The following is a 23,413-nucleotide window of genomic DNA, read 5'->3' on the forward strand; positions in this document are numbered from 1 at the left end:
AGGGGAGTGCCATGTCGACTTAGTCATTTTCTCCCCACCAGCACACACAAGCTGTGCTGAGTGAGGGGTCACCAGGGTGGCATAAGACATGCAGCAGCCCTTAGAGACCTTCCCTGGCATCAGGGCCCTTGGTACTAGGGGTACTATTTACAAGGGACTTATCTGAGTGCCAGGGCTGTGCCAATTGTGGAAGCAAAGGTACAGTTTTAGGGAAATAACACTGGTGCTGGGGCCTGGTTAGCAGGGTCCCAGCACCCTTTCAATCATAACTGGCATCAGCAAAAGGCAAAAAGTCAGGGGGTAACCATGCCAAGGAGGCATTTCCTTACAGAAAGGCAAAGCCAGTCCAGGGGAGTAGGGTACAACGTAAAACTGGCCTGCTGTCACACAACATCTGGTATTGTCGCTACATGAACTAGGGCTCAATTTACAGTCTCAGGCCATATCTGCAAGTAGTATTTACCACTGACAACAGTTGCCACTACCACCTGTGTAGGAAAGGAGCAGCCAGGGCACTCCAAACAAATAAGTCCAAAATGGGTGGATTTGTATGAGACACTTTAATCCTTTGTGATCGGTAGTTGAATGGCAGTTCAAAGATATTCAAGTCCACATAAGAACAGGTATATACGAGTTACAAAAACAGTCCGAGTCCTCAAAAATGAACAGGTATATACGAGTTACAGAAACAGCCAACACGTGTTTCGTCCTCACGGACCTTTTAAAGGCTCAAAAAAACTGAAAATAGAGTAACTAATGTGCTTCTGTTGGAAATCCAAATGGTGAGATTTAATCAAGAATTAAAAAGTCCAAAAAGGTATATGTGCGTCCCATCTATGATAGGGACAGGTATTCCTCATATGCAACAGTTCTGTATCCAGTAGTATGTCCGCAGTGTAGGAAAACAATAATTGAAGGTCTATGTAGACCCTACCTGTGCCGCCCCCTAACTCCGGGAAAACAAAGGCAGACGGCGTGAGTAATGCCCCGCAGCGCCTGATAACGCTGCCGTGTTCTAGGAGTTGCCACTACCACCTGTGCTGTGTGTGCTGGTCAAGTAGCCAATGGCAGTTACGTGCCCATGGATCAAACACACCCAAAATAGCGGGTTCAGGAGGACAACGTTATCAATCCCCTGTAATTCCTAACAAAGTGCAAATCGTGTCAAATGCTCATGTCTGTAGGCGCAATAAATATCAGGTAATGTTATTAACATTATGAAGTACACAGCAGTAATGTCTCCACATGCTGCACATTTCGGGGTCTACCCTGTGCTAGTGTTACAACAGCTGCAATGCCACCTTGCAACATCCCAACTGACATACTGCTAAGACAACAGCATTGAGGGTGAGGACATATGTGTCTAGCTAGTTAAACACACCTGCACAGTCATAAGTGGAAATGGAACACTGACAGCACCATCAGTGCAATCCAATGTGGCACACATTCCCCAACATCAGCATTACACACTACCAATGCTGACACTTGTATCGTGCCATGCCAATTTTATACATAGTATATGCTAGGTCTCAGCAGCATATAGGTGGATGTGAAATATCTGAGATTGGGACAGTTCCAGATTGTTAAGTGTGGTGCAAGTGCCATCAGAACACCCACAGCCAGTGCAAGGCCTCACCATAATAATGGAAGTAGATGGAGGGTTGAGTAGGACAAGAAGGTGGCAACATACAATTTGGACAGAACCTACACCTAGAGGATGTGACGCAGACAATTCCACAAACTGCCAACACTACATGTGACATGCAGGTGGGGCATAGGCCTGTGAGAATGCTAATCTTAATGACAAGAACAATGAAGAGGAACCAAGATTACAATGTTCCACTAATAGGAAGTCAGTAATGTCACATTACAAACACCACAACACAGACATACTAATTGTACAATATCTCATTGCAGAGGAAGATGGCTCTCCTGGGGATATGCCTGTCCTGGACTTCCCTGATGACATGGATGACGAGCTGACAAACATTAGCCAGCAGACCCTACAAGATGTCCTTGGAACCCTGCAGAACCCACCTTCAGTTGCAAGGAGCACAGGGGGTAGCAACCATCACAGAGGACCCACCCACCACCCCAACAGTACGACCTGCCAGCTCCAACCCAGCTGAGGACTCTGAGGACACTGGTACCACCTTTGAGAGGACTGTAGTTGGAACTGGCCAAGGAGGTGTGGGTGGGGATGCAAAATATGGCAGCCAGTCTTGAGGGGATGAGTATGTGCATGATGTCATCTGCAGAACAGGCAGCAGCCATGCAAGTGCTAACATCCATCATGCAAGGACTACAACAAAGTATAAGGGAATTCACCACCGCAGTAAGGGAGTTGCCACAAAACCTGGCATCCCAAAACTTTCACTGCATGCACGAATGTAATAATGACCCCCTCAGGGCTGACCTGGCTGCCTACCACAGTGATGTAGCTGCTATAATCAAGAACCAGAAGCTCCTCCTTGCTACAGTAATGCCCTTAATAGCCCCACAGTTGGCAGCTACCGGGAATTCTGACTCCACATCTTCAAACACTAAAGTGTTTGTTGCCCCTTCAAACCCACCACCGCCATGGGCAGAGGAGACGACACACACATCAGAAGATGAAGACTTAGAACAGATCACCTTCACCCGTAGGAGTACCCTGTAGCACCAGTCCATGCCACATGGGCACTGGTATCCTAGGTCCTGTGCTTGTTAACATGCCAGTCTTGCTACAGTTGGTCACATGCAGTGTTCTCCAGCACACTGTTTACCTTGACACTATGCACTGTAATTGTCTCTCACTACCTCATTGGCAATTCATGTTCCTCTGCACTGTATGACACTTCACCCTAGCATCTCCAATGACATGTCCCATTGCACTTGTGTTGCATTACAATAGAAGGCGTCACACTATTGGACTCACAATCCTGGACTATGTAATTATTGCACTACAGCACTTTAAAATAAATAGCACTCACACAACCACTTTGTCTCTGTGTAATGTGACACATAAACTGTGTAGGAGATTAGTGATGTATGTCACATGTCAATGGCCATAGAATGTCAATACAACTGCATTGAAAGATTGTGGGCTGATAGCAATGTACTGGGGTCTGGATTGTATCATCATCTGCGCTTCCTGAGGCTTATTTCTGAAGTAAATTGAAAACAAACAGTATAATGCTGTGTTGGACTGAAAACGTCCGCTTCAAGGTATGTAAAAGCTGAAAATCAATGTGGCCAACATTCCCTTCCAGACAATCTTTATGTATGTGACATCTGACTATAAACTTTCATCACACACACCATACAGCAGGAATGGATGTGTACGAGTGTACGGACAAATATGTAACCTGGGAGTACAATGTAAGAAATGATAGGTGTGATTTATGTATACAATACTACATAAGATTATAAAATCACTCAGCTTATCAGGGTTCACATGAACATCAGGTGGCAGGCAGACGTACCACAGTGCCCAAGATTCCAAATCAGGACTCAAATGATGACAGATTTAAAAACACATCCAAACTTCACAACTCATTGGGAACCATAGTAACCTTGAGTGGTGGGTTCAATGGATGACAAATGCATAGAGAAGTAGCTTTGGTGTAGCTGCCAATGTGACTGCACATTAGGAATTGTGAATAACCATGTCAATAATGGGATTCGGATGCAGGATAGAACACAAATGTAAATACTAAATTGACACTGTTCAGCCATGCCCAGGCCCTGATCCTCAAGCATATGACATATACTGTAAAGTAGTAACTAAAACTTTATTTAACAGTAATAAAGGATACTAAAACTAGGGGAAACACCTTAACTAACCTAACCTTTCCTAACTACACATTACCCACAACTGGTCCTAACTACCCTAATCTAAACGTACCCTTCACATTTAACTAAACACTCTAAACATCAACACCCCACCCCCCTTATATGACGGGACACATGTAGGACAACATATACTAACCTAAACACATACTGACTTATCCTAAACAAATATACATTTTTTGGGATTTTTTTTATATAATTTTTTTTTTTTTTTTTTTATACACATAAACCTCAACATCATCCCCCACCCACCCACAAAAAAACACATGTAATAACTTAACTCCCCCTACCCCCAGCCCACTTATACTACCTAAACTAACAGCCTACTCTAACCTAACACTAAGCCCCCTAAACCCACTAAAGATAAGAACCAAGAGGAGGGAGGGGAGGGAATCATGGCTGAGGATCCAAGAGTCACAAATTGGCCCTCCGCAGGATCTTCTTAATACCCCGCATTCTCCTGCTATTGCGGGACACCTCCTGCTGCAGCCTGTCCATCCTGCGCAACATCCGTTGCACGTCACGTCTCATGGACTGAAATTCTGCATTGTCTATCAGCAGGGATTGTCTGTGTTCCACTAGTTGATGGCACTGCTGGTGCTGGTGCCGTGCTTGGTGGGGGAGGTACAGGAGCTGCTGTCTGTATGCCTGGAGCAGATGAGGTTGACGGACCTGCAGCAGTGGCTTTCACCCTTTGGACGACTGTGGTCTGAGCTGTATTGCTGGTGCTGGTGGCAGTTGTGGGCAAGGCTGGCCCCCCTTGGGTAAATCACCCTTTGGACGACTGTGGTCTGAGCTGTATTGCTGGTGCTGGTGGCAGTTGTGGGCAAGGCTGACCCCCCTTGGGTAAATGAACTCCAGACTCCTCATGTCGATAGCGCTGTGCCATATTGCGGAACCCAGACTCCACATCTAATATGTGGCAGTAAGGCATTGCCCACCTCAGGAATTCCCTGATTTCGTGGGCCTCCATGTTGGCAGCTGTAAAAATAGAGAAAGCCAAACATTAGTGACATCATTGTGTGATCCATCTACAGATAATATTCTAACCCTTCCTCAAAAATAGCACACACAGTCCAAATCACAGTACAGATCACAGAATGTCCCTGAGGAATGACATGCCAACAGAGCCACCACATCTACTATCTAACAGTACAGCAATGTACGACAAGGTGTGTACCTACTTAAATGATCTGTGCCTCTTTGTACTGCTATTAGTCATATAACAAATGCTGCAAGTACTCCGCAAGTGACAGGCCAACTAATGACTATCTTCTGGATGACAATCAAGGCCCACAAGACCTGTGATTTGTAAACGGAATTGCCTGGATGGTATGCTAATCGTGAGGGGGTATCCTAGGATAGAACAAATGAATGTTGGAATTACATGTGTGTCTTCTACACTGAGATCCTCACACCTAGGTACACATATTTCATGACCCTAACCCTGTGCCTCAGGGGGTAATGGACATGCAACACATACTTTCAAACATCAAGGGCAGCCAGGAAGCTTTGAGCAGCTGTCCATGGGTTTAGTCAGTCCACCACAGGTAAGGAGTGCTGCCAACTAGGATTGACTCAAACATTGGACAGTCACATCCACATTTATGTTCCTAATTGCGGACATTTGTCAACATCATTTGATCTCACTGATACCTTTCCAAAAACAAGCACATAGATGCAAGCACCCATCTGGGCTTGAGCTGCATGCACACCTATGACATTCTACTCAAGTGCCACATAAATGGAGCACAACATGTGGAGCTAGATGCTGCTAGGAAGTCAAACATACAGTCCTACATGTTCATTAGTTAACAGGGATGCTCAAGTCTGTGGGTAATACTTCAGCATCACTGGTCTGTGTGAATCAGGGTATGACTTGCTGACTAAATCATGAAAATGGCCACCTCCAAATTAATCATTGGCATACATGTAGCAACAAATATCACCCTGTTCACCTGCCCATGCCTATAGCGCAGCACTCGACTCCCAATATATGACTCCCTGCCACAGATTGTCCAACTCAAACATGGAAGAAAACGTCAAACTCCAGTCAAGTCACATAACAGATCATGTGCCAGCACATCATACCTTGCAATGAGTCCAACACACAGGAGTCAATCACACAACCACTGCAAACACAACACAGGACAAACATATCATCACTTACTGTGTATGTGTGGGTCCTGCAAATCGAGCCACTTCTCCAATTGTGTAGGGGGCTGGTCCACCTGTAAAACATGGAAGGGTGAAATATGCTCAATGTCTGCACCCTGTACAGAACTTGGATCAACAAATTTTAGTGTGTGACATTTTATATGATAGAGCAGCACATCAGGCATGTAGACACCCCAACAGACATACTACTACTGCAAACATGCATTGACTCTGCCCCTCCAGTGAGTGATAGACACACATATGCACAAATGCACAGGCCCTAACAATCATGTGGTGCCAAACATAATTACTCAATTTTGAGCAGATCTATTTCTAGAGGGTACTCCATGTCATCATTTGTTGTGATGATAGACATGCAAAGCCACAATCCCGGTGCACTGCAATACCAGTCACTCAGGTATTGTGGCTTGTGCATCAAGGGACAATGAGTTACTGTGTGATGCTCATGTGGGTTGAGTTTAGTTCAGGAATTATTGTGCTTTCTATGGTCCATTATATGTGTGCCTGTGTTGTATGTAGGTTACATATGCCACATTGGCAGTGTACCCAGAGCCGTATATGCCCCCAAGACACCATGATGGCAGGGATCCTGTGTTTTACTTGATGACAATCTTATGCTAAACATGGATTGCCCATTTATCTAAATCAAAACAAAAAAAGAAATATATGCTGACAGTGTCTAATTTGATCATCCGTGACCGAATGCATGGGCACAGGTGTAGTCATTGCACCTGAAATGTGTTACTCAGGGCCCTGTGTACCTATATCAGGTATTGTAGATCACAGTTAGCCACATTCATTATCTTACATCTGCCAAGTTGGGTGATCTGTAGTTATACAACTGAACTGATATTGTCCCCTAATTGAAACATGAATTAGCAAATGTCCTACTTCGGCAATTTTGATGACGTAGGTCTGTATTTGTATGCACCGTGGGAATGGCGCCACTCACAGGAATGCTGGCCTGCTGTTCTTAGCATACACCCATGTCTGTGATAGCCTTCATACTGACAAGTTAACAATTGTACGTATGCTGCACTACATCAGCAGGGGTGTACCAAACGTTAACTACCAAACTATTTTGTCACTTTAAATGTGTGATGGAAGCAGTCAGGGGTCCCTTGCATAACATGATGCAAATAAATAATTTGTGACCATGCATTCACAAAGTTCAGGGATCCCATAATGACCCATTAACTTTAGAAAAATGTTTGGCTATAAAGTGACACAAATGGCAAATGCACCAGCTCTGTACCAGCAATTGTGCTTAGGGCCAGATGTTCTTTTTTTATGTGTAGCATTTGCTTCATTTGTTTATGCTACAGCTATGGAAAGTAGCACAAAATATTTAGATATTATCAAATGTGCATTACGTTGGCATCCATAATTAATTTAAATGCTGCACAAACCAAGTCGAAATATCAGCCTAAGATATTACCAGAGGTTAGGAAGATCTTTATACGTATGGCCATAAATACTATTCAGAAATGTATTAAAAATTTGGGGACTACATTGGTTCCGTGCATTAGCATGTGAAATACATCTCATTCCTGGTACACTCACGGGCCCTGAATAATACTTTTGTTTGTGCCGCATTAGTCATCTATTGACGTCAAAGCAGCACTAATTTACAAGATAAAGTTGTCTTTTGAAAGTTTGTGCAGCTCTTGCGTCAACAAATGATGGTAATGCATAGCAAAAATTGTATAAATCAGGGCCACTGTTTGTTCAACTTGTATTCCACATGTCCACAAACATTGCATGCAGCATGCCACAAAATCTGCTACTGTCACTATAGAGCATTTTACTGTATACAATAGTCTAATTTGTACTCACCAACAGGGCCACCAATCACCACACCCAGGTGGTCCAGCAGGTCTTGCTCTCTGGCCACCAGGTCAGCCCAGCGATGTTTAAGTTGGTGGTTGTTGCGCTGGTTGTTGAACACACTCTTTAGGTGGAACAGCACCTTTGACCACCTGAGCCTCCTAGCCTCGGTGTGATACCCCTGTATCACCCTGCCACCAACTTCTGACATCAAGGGGAGGAAGTGGCACACCAGCCAAATAAAAGCCCCCAGCTCCTCCTCACCCATTCTCCCCAGATGTGGCCTTCCCAACATCTAAAAAATAATAGGGATAGGAAAGGGAAAAGAGGGAAATATAGGGAAAGGAGGTATGGAAATGAAACTTAAAGAACCCACAAACAGCCCAACAATACCCCAACTAACAATACCCACTACACACTCCCAACAGTACAAAGACGACTTTAAATAACATGACAAAAACACACTTACACTGATTTACAAAGACACTTACAAAAACAACAGATGACAATGGAAAAGGCACACAGGAGTCAAAAGCACAATATTAACAGACACAACTGCACAGCCACACATTCTAGAAGAATCACAGACTGCAAAGTGAAAGTGAAAGTACACCCACTGTACCATTTCTGTAAACAGGATATCCTATTACATCACTTCCTGTCTCAAATGTGGTGCGTTTTTATTATGATGCGTGGAATTTTATGACGCTTACCGGCTTTGCGTCAATATTTTTTGACGCATGTGCTTAAGAATTCCCTTGTATTCAAGAATCAATATTTTTTTCATGGATAACCGATTTCATATGGTACAGTGTTGGAATTAACGCTAGGGACCAATCGATGTATAATGGGTGCGAGAGTAATTTTGGAATGCAAATGCATCATATTTTGACGCACACGCGTCAAAATATCTGTCTATAACTGTGTTTGTGTCATTTTTCTCTTTTTTAACATACATGAAGGCTATAACTATACAAAGATAGGATGTTATGGCCTGCCGTGTGTGTTCTAATGTTTGGGCACATGTGGCAGACCACATTACTGCGGACCATAATACTCATGTTGTTGTGCCGGATTAGCACTCTTAACTGACGCAACAGCAACACAAACGTTTGGAATTAAAATTGGTATTTCCTAGTTTGAGCAGGTGTTGCATCAATAGAGGATAGCAAGGCTACGCAACTTACAGAATTCACTCATGGCCTGTGTGTTTATGTCTGTGAATTGGCTATTTCAATTGTTATTGTGCCTCTGTATGAACGTCACAAGACATGTTTTGCATAATGTGCTTTTATGCATGTGTTGTAATTGTGGATAACCATCAGATGCCATTCATTGAGGTACATCAGTCATGATATCTCTTTGTCATATCTGTTGCTTCTTATGTTGTGTGAACTTCCATGACTTTGGGGACAAAACATCTCCCTTGACAAACTATACACAGGATAGATCGAGAACAGTTGATATCGGCAATGTCAAAAATTTAAGCCATCACATGTAATGGAATGTTGGATACCACTTCATGGTCACTTATGTGTATACTACCCATGAGTCAGGCATTTGAACATGCTAGGTAGGTACAGTGTTTATGACACAGAGTCCCAACTCCAATCCAAAAATATTTTTGTTGCACCACAGTTTGAGTCATGTAAATTACCTATGTTTCTCCTGTGGCGGTGGAGTACCAGCAGACCATGCTGCATGGGCTCACATATTTCCAGTGGTTCATTGCACAAAGGTGTCCAGTTCAAGTGTGTGGCCATTTGAACCCTGTGTCAGTATTGGCCTCCATGTTGTCATAATTACGTGCAGGTCTAGTCATGAGTCTGTGGAGCCATTCCCTCAATTAACAGAGTATCCTCCAAAGAAGATTTGTCCTAAAACCAAAGATAAACGAACGACACACATAGTGATATCCAAGCTATGGCACAGCAGAACTTTTAGAAGGCTGACGACAGAGCAACCTTGATGGCCTCAAATACATTATGGATCAGTAATATGAAACAGGCAGGTTTCTTCAGAACATTTGTACACAGTGTGGGATATAAAATCAGTGCCTCTGTGCTGATTAATCTCACAGCTAGTCACCACACAAGCCCCATCAGAAGGTGGCGGCAGAAGTGAATCTGTGTCTGGACCGTCAGGGCACACACATGTTTTGTCCTTACATACACATTAGCAACCCTTGTTTCTTGTGCTGTAGGCACCGTATCAAACCCATGCATACAGTCATAGCACACTGTCACTGTTTGGCACTAATGAATACATGCAAAACCAGGCAAGGGATGGAGGCTGGAGTAGGTCAATTGAATACATGTCCCAGAACAGAATACGAAAAGTAAAAGGATTAAACTATACTGTACATTTGAGGATTTATTGTAGACCTACCAGACACAATACGCCAGGAGGAAACAGAGGGCATGAAAAGCAACTATGAGACAAATGTAGCCACAGGGAACCTCTATGGTTAACGCAAAGACTGGAACCAGTTTGGCTAACAGGATGCAGGCTCTGTCAGGAACAAACATGAAAAAGGCAAATACACAGTGAGCAGACTCTGACGAGGGCAAGCAGGAACAACATTGTGGGAACAAATAACAGTTTCTGCTGTGGTCTGCACTGTTACACAATCCCCAAGGGCTCTGCTACACAAGGGATTTTTACGCCAATGCACAACAAGGAGATTCAGAAAATGGCAGCTTCTAAGAAGTTCCAGGAAGCCGCAGGGACAGGGCAGAGTCAAATGCCTGGTCTGCATGGTAGTGCTCACCGGTGTGTGCAGCTTCAGTCTCTCACAAGTTGGGGAGTTGAGAATCAAGTTTAAAGGGCCAAGTAGACCTTTCACATGGAAAGCAATGGACAGCTGATTACAGGTTTGACCAACTACCAGGCAGTGCATTATTTGACCTGAAGTCCATGTAGACTGATGAACTATGACTATGGGATGCCATCCTGAAATGGGAAGCAACCAGGAGTCAGAATGTGAGTCTGGGTGTGTGTAGCTGAGGAATCTCATGGTACAGATAGTCCATTTACAGGGCCACCTAGAAAAGTGTGGGTAGAGACTTAAAACATGGCAGTGGGAGGACTTATTACCTTGGATGGACTGTGCAGGGCATGTTTTGTGAGCAATGCTTGTCATACTTGGGGCACTCGTGCTATCCATTTTCAGCCTAGATGGACTGCTTGTCACACATGCTCCTTGCAGAGATTGCTGATGGCACACTTACTGCTGTCAAGGGTCTGGTCATACATTCCTGTTACCAATGCAATAGTGCATCCACTGCCTCATGTATGAGACACTTTTTTCCTTATGATTCATGGTGTCTTAGTTGTGTGTCATGTGCTGCAATGGACCATGTTGGCAACATGGATGTGTCTCATAGCTGTGGTACTCTGATATTGCCCTTCACATGTGAAATAGACAGGGTATATGTCATGTACACTGTGTGTGATGTTGGGTGTACATTCTTACCCATCAAATGTGATGTGGCTTTTTCAGTATCCTAATATGTATTTCTACAATGCTCCATGAGGCTAAACTCTGATTATGATTCCTAGGGATCATGTGATGCATAATAATTACCCAGAGCATGCTTGAGTAATGAAGGTAGGTGTTTAATGACATAAAATAACAAAGTGGTGATGGTGAATATAGTTAGAAGTTTTGTATAATGTGTTGTCTCTGACGCAATCAGCTGCAATGTTTGGATGGTTCCCCTCATTTTCACGGACAGCATCCTCCTCTTCAGGCATTTGTGGGTCTGGTTCATAGAGGGGAATGTTCCTCCTTACACAAATGTTGTGTAGGATGGCACAGGTCAAAATGATCTTGCAGACCATTTCAGGAGAATATAGGAGGCTGCCTCCGGTGATGTCGAGGCACCTGAATCTGGACTTCAGGATGCCAAAAGTCCTCTCAACTATGGTGCGTGTCCTACAAAGTGCCTGCTGCTGTGCTTGGGTTGGCAAATGGGGTCATGATCCATGGCTAGATCCCGTAACCCTGATCAGCTGAAAGAGAAAATGAGGGTAAATATTTGGTTGCTGGTTTTACCTTAATTATCACTTTGCATGGCAGTTGTTATCTTGTGTCGTCTGTGACTCATCTGTGTTTGTGTTATTGTGTGGGATCCTAGGCTTCTAGGATGTTCTTTCTGCAATGGGTTGTTTAACTATCAAAACTGGTGTTTGACTGATTGACCTGATATCAGCGGTATATTTGTAAGCTTGCAGTTCATTGTGTATCTCTCATGCATTATATCATGTGAAAGAAGTGTCCATGTGCCTTCACTGGAGGTGACATGATACTTCCACACACACAATTGGTTCCACTGTGGTGGTAACATGGTTGCACTATATGGCCTGAACATCCCATCCAATTAGACATATGTAATTGCATGTGAAATACAACAGTGAGGCCCTATGATTTGGCTAGGTGACAATGTACAACACATCTCCATAAGCTGGCAGCAGTGAAGTGTTCACAACTGACAATGCACAAATATCCCATGTGTGACAAGTTCTATGCAAACCTATTTTTGTGCCCTCACCGGGTTGGCTCATGTGCAAACGTATACCTACACTACTGAACCTGCTCCAGGTAAGCTGGCTAACTTAGTTGTGGGGGTGAAGGTTTAAGTGTCAGAAGGTCGTCCATGTGCCTGTACATCTGTAATGTATATGTGTAATTGTCTCAATCCGTATGTGTAGCAGTGTGCAATTTGCATTAGTGTCACATCAATGTGTGTTCATAGCACAGTCCACTTCCTTATTGCTAGTGGGCAATGTCACCCCAGGAGTGATGTGAGAGTATGGTACTGCCTCAAAGATTCCATGTCACCTTCATTAGAGGCAGCATCATCATGCTATGTGTCTCATGGTGTTTGACCTGCAGCAAAAAATATTACACACCCCTTACACAGTACGTATTGCTTGGAAGGGTGTGTGATTGAGTATTATTGATGTGATATTGGAAGATTCATCTTCCAAGTTGTACTGCCATTTAAGGCCATGTCATTGTCACTGTGTGTTTTTAAATCGGTCCCTTGTGGCTCTGGAGTTTGCATCTGTCATTTGTCCATAGGTGTGTATCCCATTGGGTCAGGATATCAAACAGGATATTAAACATGACTACCAGAGTCACAACCTCAGTGTCTTCCTGGCCACGTATCAATGTAGTGGTGTATGTGTTGTGTGTCCTACAGGGTTGCTGTGTGCATATAACTAGATTTCTGTACTTACCAACAAGTCGGCCATTGCCATTTCGTACATCCTGGAAATGTTGATTGATGGTGCTGTGGCGGAAGATGAATGAATCATGTACACTTCCAGGATACTTTGCCACAATGTTGGTGATCAATCCCTGGTGATCCACAAGGGCCTGCACATTGATGGAGTGTGTGTGCTTCCTGTTGCGGAATAGATGCTCCGTTGCAGCAGGTGGCACAATCCATACATGTGTGCAGTCAATGGCACCAAGCATGTGTGGGGAGCCATTGATTTGATAGAAGCCCTGTTTGGTCTCCTGCTGCTTCTGCTGTGTGTTGGGGAAGCTGATGTGGCGGGGTGCGAGGGAGATGATGGCATCAAGTACCTTGGGAAGGAAGGCACAGAATGAGGGCTGTGAGATCCCGGCAACAAGGACACCAGTGGTTTGAAAAGAGCCACTTGCCAACATGTGCAGGACAGCTAGCAGCTTGGTCTCTGGTGGAATGGTGTGGGGTGTCTGCAAGCAGGGTGCCAACTGTGGCTCAATGTGGCGCAGCAGCTGCTGTATGGCTTGCCAGTTTAGTCTGTACCTCTGGATGATGTCATGTTCCCTGAGGCCCTGAAGGGTTGTCCTGGTCCGGAATATCCTCTCCTGTCTTCAGAGTTGCCTTTGGGGTCCCTGTTGGTGTGGTGGAAGCTACTGCTGTTGCTCCTGTGCTCTGCATCTTCATGCATGCTGGATGACTAGCACCTCCATGTCTTCCTTTTGTAGCTCTGATGTTGCTTCTGTGGGTTTTCCTTAAGCACTGCTGTGTTTGCCCCATTTTAACGCCTGCCCTGACCCAGGTGTTCATTTTTGGTGCAAATCGGAATTTGCTCCATTTTCCAGCTCCACCTCCCAGCTGTGCGGCATTTTTGTGCGGTTGGATAAATATGGCGCACAGGCGTTTAAGTAATTTTTTAGATGTGAATGCCTACCTTGCATCTCAGTAACGCAAGGCGGTTTCACGCATCCAGAAAATGATGCACACTGGGATATCTTGACGTTAGACGGGTCTAGCGGCAAAGCGTAAATATGGTATTAGCTTAGCGCTGAATTTGCGTAAAAAAAAGATGCAAATCTGGTGCAAACAGTGTATAAATATGCCCCTGAGAGTCTTCAGTTAGTTGATAGCAAGCTGCTTTCAGATTGATGGTAATAAAAACCTTTGTGCCACCATTTTGCACAACCATCTCCTGTATTTTTGGCAGAGGATGACAATCTGCCACAATATTTCTGTAAAGGGACTTGAAGTCCACAGAGCACCTAACACCTCCATTTTTTGTTCAATAACAATGTTCAGATCCATTCAGGGCAGTGGGGTTTGATAAACCCCTCTTTGCACAAAACATCAAAATCTTTCTCAAGTCTTCCTGTTCTCTATAGGGCACTTCCTTGACCGTATGCAAAAGAGGGAGAGCATTCTTTGACCCAACCTTGTCCAACAAAGATTCCAAGTTCTGTACAGCACACAGCTCCATAATCAACAAAGATTTTTTACAGGTATTCTGCTCCCCAATGTGTTCAACTGGCAATACTTCACCATTCCAAACATGATGTAATGGGACAGGACGCTTAGGGGCAGATTTATGGAAAGTGGTGCTGCACCGAGTGCATCACCACTTTCCCTGCGCCCCTTACCCCCCTCACCACCACCATGCGTGTATTTAAAATACAGCACACTACGGTTCAGGGTGGGGGGCAATAGCATCATTTCTTATGATGCTATTGATGTACTCTGCAGGAGTATCTCCAAAATATTGGCGCTACTCCTGCAGAGTACATAAGGGCCCATTCTAAAGAATGGAAGCCCCCTTTTAACACCTTCTCTTGAGCAGACGTTAAAAGTGCAGTACAAAATGGCGCAAGAAAATAACATAGATTCCTTGCACCATTTTTCCGGCTCCCCTAATGGGGGAACGTCTCCCTTGCATACATTATGCCTGGCGCAAAGGGTTACAGAGTGGCGCAATGTATGCATTGCGCAACTCTGTAAATACGGCGCAGGGATTTCAGCCTCAATGGGCCACATTAACATAAAAGATAATGACGTTAATGTGGCGCAAGGTGGAGCTAGGGGACTATAAATATGCTCTTTAGTACCTAGTCTAAATACCACAAACAACCTTCTTCAAGCCAACCAAAAATATCCTTCTGATTGACCCAAACATGAATGTTTCTATAAAGAGACCTGTCAGTTATCATTAAAACTTCCTGAAAGAAGCCCAACATTTGTATTTCAAACTCACCACATGCTTTAGGAGTCACATCAGACAGTTGCAAATCATCATCATACATAATGATGGTTTGTATGGCAACACTGCAATTGGAGAACCAGAATCAAACAGGACTGCCATCTCAATCAAACCAATACATACTTTGCAAAAATGTCCTCCTTTAAGACTCTCATTGAGAGTGTCAAAACCAAATTAGGAGATTTCACTTCACACTCTTCAAAAGGTAAATCATAGTGTACTCGTACAGTAGAGACATTGGTTAATATTTTGGTTTGGCCTCCAATACTATCTTTAGCTTTGCAAAAGCTTGGAGACGTGCCCTAATTACCATAGCTCAAGTACGTGTTATGCACAGCAGGATAGTTAGTTTGTTTGCCAAGATGTAAACATGAACTTAATAAAAAAAATGAAACCAACTTTTGTTTCACTCCATTTGATCTTCTCCTCTAGTTGCACTGCAGTGATCCCCACTCACAAGCATTTCCCGCTCTCTGCAAAGCTTTTATTGAAAGCATAGCTCTCTCAATACCTTTGGGTAGGCAGATACTCATATAAGGAATATAGGCCCTCATTACAACATTGGCGGTAAATCCTGCTTACCGTTGTGCAGAAGGCCGCCAACACACCGCTGCGGCAGCGGAATTCCGCTACAGGTATTACGACCCAAAGCCCAGAATCCGCCAAAATCCAGACACCCACACAAATCTGCCACACCAAAGGTCAGTGATAAACTGGCGATAAAACCTCCACCGTCACGCCAACAGGAATACGCCCACACTATCACGACCCACGAATCCACGCGGAGGTCTTTCAACCGCGGTAAACCATTGGCGGTACACACCGCTGAGGTCAAAATACACACACACTTACAAAACACAACCACTTTGGACAGTTCAAAATACACACACCTGATACACATACACACACCACTCTCACACACCCAATACAATATAAAACACACAACCACATCACCCACAAACCCTTACAACCAAAATTGAGAAAGCCCAGGGAGAGACACCACCAGAAACAACATGAGCATCTACAGGCGCACAACACCATCACACACACACCATCCACACACCTCAGACAACACACACAAACACATCCCCTCACACATCACAACTGAAACCACCTCACACCTCACCCACACCACATCATGACACCTCAACAACACCCCAGGTTCTCTGAGGAGGAGCTCAGGGTCATGGTGGAGGAAATCGCCCAGGTAGAGCCACAGCTATTCGGATCACAGGTGCAGCACACCTCCATTGCTAGGAAGATGGAGCTATGGTGCAGAATCGTAGACAGGGTCAACGCAGTGGGACAGCATCCAAGAACACGGGATTACATCAGGAAGAGGTGGAACGACCTACGGGGGAAGGTGTGTTCCGTGGTCTCAAGACACCAGATTGCAGTACAGAGGACTGGCGGCGGACCCCCACCTTCTCCCCCACAACTAACAACATGGGAGGAGCAAGTCTTGGCTATACTGCGTCCTGAGGGCCTCGCAGGAGTAGCAGGAGGAATGGACTCTGGTAAGTCAGATCTTAACTATTACATCCCCCACCCTACCTGCATGCTATCACATGCCCCACCCTCACCCTCACCCCCATCACTCCAACACCTCACAAATGTCCCACTATCACAACCCACCCATCCCAACACCAAGCCCTGCATGCAAGACCAAGGCATGGACACCCATCACCAAAGCATGTCCACTACAGATACCCACACAGACCCCAAACCAATTATCACACAAGGTCCTAGACAAGAATGAAAGCACTGGAGTACAGGGTCACCCACTCATTGCACACGATGGCACACACAGATGCAATAATCATGCCTTTACACCCCAGCAGGACCCCTACCCAACACCACCGTTCCAGACATGTCCACTCCCCCCACAGAAGAGGCCCAAAGTGATGAAGCAGCTCTGTCCAAATGGATCAAGATGACCAGCCCAGCCCATCTGGGACCTCGGGACAGTCGGTTCCCCTGACACTGGCACATGCCACCACAGAGCCTCCCCCCTCAGGAAACACCAGCACAGCACCCACCCAGCAGGCCCATCCCTCTGTCCCCAGGACACGTCAAGCAGCAGTGTGTCCACCACTACATGGAACCCAGGCAAACCCACCACCCCAAGAAAATCAGGGACCTGGGGGCAGTGGCAGTGGGCACACAGTTCAGGGGACAGAGGCACAGGAAAACAGGGGAACTGGGAGGACTGCTGTGTGACAGGGGGAGGACAGGCCCAGGGAACCCACTCTCCCCGAGGCCCTCTCCAACATCATGGGAGCGTACCATCATTCCCAGGAGACGATGGCAACGGTACTGGCCAAGTTTCAGGAGACCCAGCGGCTGCAGGAGGAACAGTATCTGGGGATCAGGGAGGAACTTAAGTCCATCAACACCACCGTGGTCACAATTGTAGGGGTGCTGAAGGACCTTGTGAACACCAGGAGGGACACTGTGGCACAACAAGGGGCCCCTGGCACTAGCCTGGATGATGAACAGCCCACCACCTCCGCCGGCGCTAGTGGTCAGGAGCCCCCGCCACAGGGCCATGACACCAGCACCCCACCCCTTGCAGATGGAGAACCACCCCGCAAGCGGTCCCTGAGATCCAGGACAAAGACAGAGAACAATGCCAAGACCCCGCCAGCAAATGAGACCCCCCTGAATGTCATCCTTCTGTCCCACTTTGTCACCCTGGTCATCCATCAACTGCCCTAGCTTCACTTCCTATGCCCCTTTGGACAATGCACATGTGAAACAAAAAGACTGGACTCTGCCATGGACATTCCACCACCATCACCCCTGATAATTGTACAACCCCCTCCACTTATTTACACAGAAATAAACACCCTTGAATCACAAAACAATCTGGAGTCAGTCTGTGCTTTCACAAATGTGTATTTGCAATAACTATGGAATATAGCAATGTCAATTGTATTGTCAACATACCAACAGCCTCTTCTTCTGCCTCCTCTTCTCCACTGTCCACAGGCTCCACAGCTGCCACAAGACCTCCAGCTGGACCATCCTCCTGCAGAAAAGGCACCTGTCTCCGCAAAGCCAGGTTGTGCAGCATACAGCAGGCCACGATGATCTGGCACACCTTCTTTGGTGAGTAGTAGAGAGAACCACCTGTCATATGGAGGCACCAGAACCTGGCCTTCAGGAGGCTGAAGGTTCTTTCAATCACTCTCCTAGTTCGCCCATGTGCCTCATTGTAGCGTTCCTCTGCCCTTGTCCTGGGATTTCTCACTGGGGTCAGTAGCCATGACAGGTTGGGGTACCCACAGTCACCTTCAAATTTCGAGGGACAACATTTAGACACACACTAACCCTTAGGGACAACCCCAGACAACTATTCCCAGGGTATAGGGTCCTTGCCCTCACCTATTAGCCACACACGGTGCCTCTGGAATTGCCCCATCACAAAAGGGATGCTGCTATTCCTCAGAATATAAGCGTCATGCACTGATCAAGGAAACTTGGCATTCACATGTGAGATGTACTGGTTGGTCAAACACACCATCTGCACATTCATAGAGTGGTAGCTCTTCCGGTTCCTGTACACCTGTTCACTCCTGCGGGGGGTACCAAGGCCACATGTTTCCCATCAATGGCACCTATGATGTTGGGGATATGTCCCAGGGCACAGAAGTCACCTTTCACTGTAGGCAAATCCTCCACCTGAGGGAACACGATGTAGCTGCCCATGTGTTTCAGGAGGGCAGACAACACTCTGGACAACACGTTTGAGAACATAGGCTGGGACATCCCTGATGCAATGGCCACTGTAGCTTGAAAAGACCCACTTGCCAGGAAATGGAGTACTGACAGGACCTGCACTAGAGGGGGGATCCCTGTGGGATGGCGGATTGCTGACATCAGGTCTGGCTCCAACTGGGCACACAGTTCCAGGATTGTTGCACGATCAAGTCTGTAGGTGATTATTACGTGTCTCTCTTCCATTGTCGACAGGTCCACCAGCGGTCTGTACATCGGAGGATGCCGCCATCTCATCCCCTGCACCAGCGGACGTGTCTTATGGACGAGAACAGCGAGCAGAGAGTCAGCCAACACTGAGGTAGTACAAAAATGTAATTTGCACACATTTGTTAATCTGCAATGTGCCTGTCACTATGTGTATGCAAGGCCTAGAGAGATGTGACGCAGTTATTATTAATGCCATGTGGCCCCATGAAATGGCGGCTGCCTGACCTGTAAGGTGGGACAAGGGGATATGAGGTAACTGCGCTGGAGTTGTACACTGTTGCGGTAGGCGGTCGAAGATCGCAGCGCAATCCTGCATTGGTTAACATTGGACCCTCTGGGCCCCAGGAGCCAATGACGATGTACGCCGGCGGTGACGGTACGCACCGCTGCGGACGTGACTGCCATTTTCTGTCTGTTCAATCACTTGATACCTGACCTTCGACAGGAGAGGACCTACACTGCAGGTGCTGCTGTGACCTCAGTCTGGAAGCGACGATGGCTCATGTGTCTGGGGAAAGGGCCCCTGCCTTCACTTAGGAGGAGTTGGAGAAGTTAGTGATTGGGGTCCTCCCCCAGTACACGCTACTCTACGGTCCTCCAGACAAACAGGTGAGTACACTGTGAGCATGCTGTATGGGCAATGCTTGTTTGGTGTGGTGAGGATGGAAGATAGAAGGGGGGGACTGAGCCCTGCATGAGCGGACGGTGAGTGTATGTCCATCAGGGTAAGGCTGGGAACGTGGGCCAATGAATGTGACGGTCCGGACGGTTAAAGATTTTACTTTTCCCCTGTAGTATTCCTGTAGGTCAGCGCTCACCAGAAGAAGGATATTTGGCGTTCCATCGCCAAGGACGTCTGGACCCTGGGGGTCCACCACAGACGGAGCACCCACTACCGGAAAAGATGGGAGGACATTCGCCCCTGGAGCAAGAAGACGGCGGAGGCCCAGCTGGGGATGGCCTCCCAACGTGGGAGGGGTGCCCATCGCACCCTGACCTCCCTGAAGTACCGGATCCTGGTGGTGGCGTATCCAGAGTTGGATGGGCGCTTGAGGGCATCACAGCAGCCACAAGGGGGTGAGCACAGTCACATCCATCTGACTCTGCACGCATTACGAGGTGTCTGGGTGGGGGAGGTGGGCAGAGGGTTACCTTAGGCCAGGGCGAGCTTTGTAGGCAAGGTCCCTTTGTGAGGCAGGCTATATGGCAACCCAACCCCACCAGTGGTAAGAGCCATCTACACCTAGTCAGGCTCCTGTGACTTCCATGTGTGCAGCAATCGGGCATAGGCCTTGTATCCCATGGCCCTGTGAATAATCTAGGAACTTTAAGTGCATGGCGTAGTGCAGAGGGCAGCTGTGTCTGTAGTGTCCGCCAACGGTAGTGGTATCGCATCCACTGAACATGTCTTTCTTCTTTCTCCCCCCCATTTTTGTGGTCTCCCTGTTCTTGTGTGCAATAGCATCATCAGGCGGAGGAGCAGTGGCACCGGAGTAGGAGGGAGCTGCATCCCACTCGGCCCTGGAGGGCGAGACAATGGAGTCTGAAGCCACTAGTGGGACGAAGGGCGAGGGGAGCTCCACGGCGGGGACAGGAGGTGACAGCACCGACAGCGACTCCTCCTCTGATGGGAGCTCCCTTGCAGTGGCGGGCCCTTCTGTGCCCCCCGCATCAACAGGTACAGCTGCCAACCCCCCTACCAGCACTGCCCTCCCAGAAGCCCCTCAGCGTGTGTCCCATGGCTGCTCACCAAGGAGGGTGGGCATCTCCTTCTCCCCAGGCACCTCAGGCCCTGCCCCTGTCAGCCCTGCAGTCCTCAGTGAGGAGTCTATTGACCTCCTGAGATCCCTCACTGTTGTGCAATCAACTATTCTGAATGTCATCCAGGGTGTCGAAAGGCATTTGCAACAAACAAATGCATACCTGGAGGGCATTCATTCTGGCGTGGCAGCCCAACAGAGAGCATTTCAGGCTCTGGCCTCATCACTGATGGCAGCCATTATCCCTGTGTCCAGCCACCCCCCTCCAACCGCCTCCACCCAGACCCAATCACCTGTACCAAAGCCTATCCCAAGCTCACCATCAGATCAGCATGCACACACCTCAACACACAAGGGTGGCTCAGGCAAACATAATCACCACACATCCCACAAGCACTCACACAAGCATCATACCCATGCAGACATACCAACATCCACTCCCCCCACTGTGTCCCCTTCCTCCAAGTCCTCCTCTTCCCGCCCCTGTCTCGTCTCCACTCACACCTGCATGCACCACATCATCAGCCACTACCTCCATCACCAGCACGCCCAACACCACACACCGCTCACGTGCACTCACCACCCCCACTACCATTCACACATCCCCTGCATCCTCTCCCTGTGTGTCTGTGAGCCCTCCTCCCAAAGTACATAAACGCAGGCACACACCCACCCAACAGCCATCCACCTCACAACAGCCTCCCGCCCATGCACCTTCACCCAAATTCAGCAAACGTACACCTCCTACAACCACTGCCTCTTCCTCCACTCCCAAACCCCCTCCATCTACTTGTTCCAGTGTGTCTAAAAAAAAATTCCTGGCTAATAATGACCTCTTCCCTACACCTCCCCCCCCCGTCCTTCCCCTAGGGCCAGGCTTTCCAGGTCCCAACCCAGCACCTCAACCATCACATCACCAGGCACAGTGGTGCCAGCAACTGCGGCCTATTGGAGTGCGCCAACCAACAGGGCTGCTAGTGTGCCACGGAGTGAAGGCAAAGACATTCCGCCACCTGCAAAAGTCAAAAAGTTGCCTGCATCCCGGAGGGAGAAGCATAAAACAGCTGCCACCAAGGGCTCAGGGAAAACGAAAGGGGATGGTGGCAAGACAGCTGCGCCCCCATCCAACGTGGGGAAGGGCCAGAAAATAAAGGGCAGGTCAGGAGAGGGCATGGTGGCACCAAAAATTGGACCAGTGTCACACCTTCAGTCCACGCCAACGCCAATGCCAACCTATACGGCGGAGAAGACCACCACCTGCATCTCCACCTGCACCGCCACCAGCACTGCTGTCATTGAGGCCGCCACTAGCACCGCAGTCACTGAGCCCGCCACCAGCACCGCAGTCACTGAGCCCGCCACCAGCACTGCAGTCACTGAGCCCGCCATCAGCACCGCCGCCACAGAGGCCGCCGCAAGCACCGCCGCCACAGAGGCCGCCGCAAGCACCGTCGCCACAGAGGCCACCGCCAGCACCGATGCCAAAAAGACCGCCGCCAGCACCGATGCCACAGAGGCCGGTGCAAGCACCGCCACCACAGAGCCCGCCGCCAGCACCACCGCCACGGAGGCCGCTGCAAGCACCGCCACCACAGAGGCCGCCGCCAGCACCGATGCCACAGAGGCCGCTGCCAGCACCGATGACACAGAGGCCGCTGCGAGCACCGATGCCACAGAGGCCACCACCAGCACCGCCACCAGCACTGCCGCCACAGAGGCCGCCGCCAGCACCAATGCCACAGAGGCAGCCGCCAGCACCGCCGCGAATGACCCTGCCACTAGCACCGCCAGCAGCCCCGTGACATCCTGAGCCAGTGGCACCACCGCAGACATGGCTGCCATCCCCAGTGGTCAGTCGTCCGAGGCTGGTGGTCAGTTCCAGGAGCCTGGGCAGCTTCCATGATGCACAACTTTCTGTGGAGAAAGGCATCCACTACCTCTGTCCTTGGCACGATGAACCCCTCCAGAACCAGCAGAGTATCACATCCACTACCTCTGTCCTTGGCAGGATGAAGCACTCCGGGCACAAAGCCCCCTCCAGAACAAGTGGAGTATCACATCCACTACCTCAGTCCGTTTCAGGATGAAGCACTCTGGACACAAAGCCCCCTCCAAAACCAGTGGAGTATGGCATCCACTACCTCTGTCCTTGGCAGGATGAAGTACTCTGGGCACTATGCCCCCTCCAGAACCAGTGGAGAAAGGCATCCACTTGAGAGACTGTGGCTTTGCACTCCCCAGGATAAAGCAGTGGGCAAACCACCCACTGGAAAGACTTGAGAAACTGTGGCTTTGCGCTCCCAGGATAAAGCAGTGGGCAA

The sequence above is a fragment of the Pleurodeles waltl genome, chromosome 4_2 (genome assembly GCF_031143425.1).
Source record: "Pleurodeles waltl isolate 20211129_DDA chromosome 4_2, aPleWal1.hap1.20221129, whole genome shotgun sequence".
NCBI lineage: Eukaryota > Metazoa > Chordata > Amphibia > Caudata > Salamandridae > Pleurodeles > Pleurodeles waltl.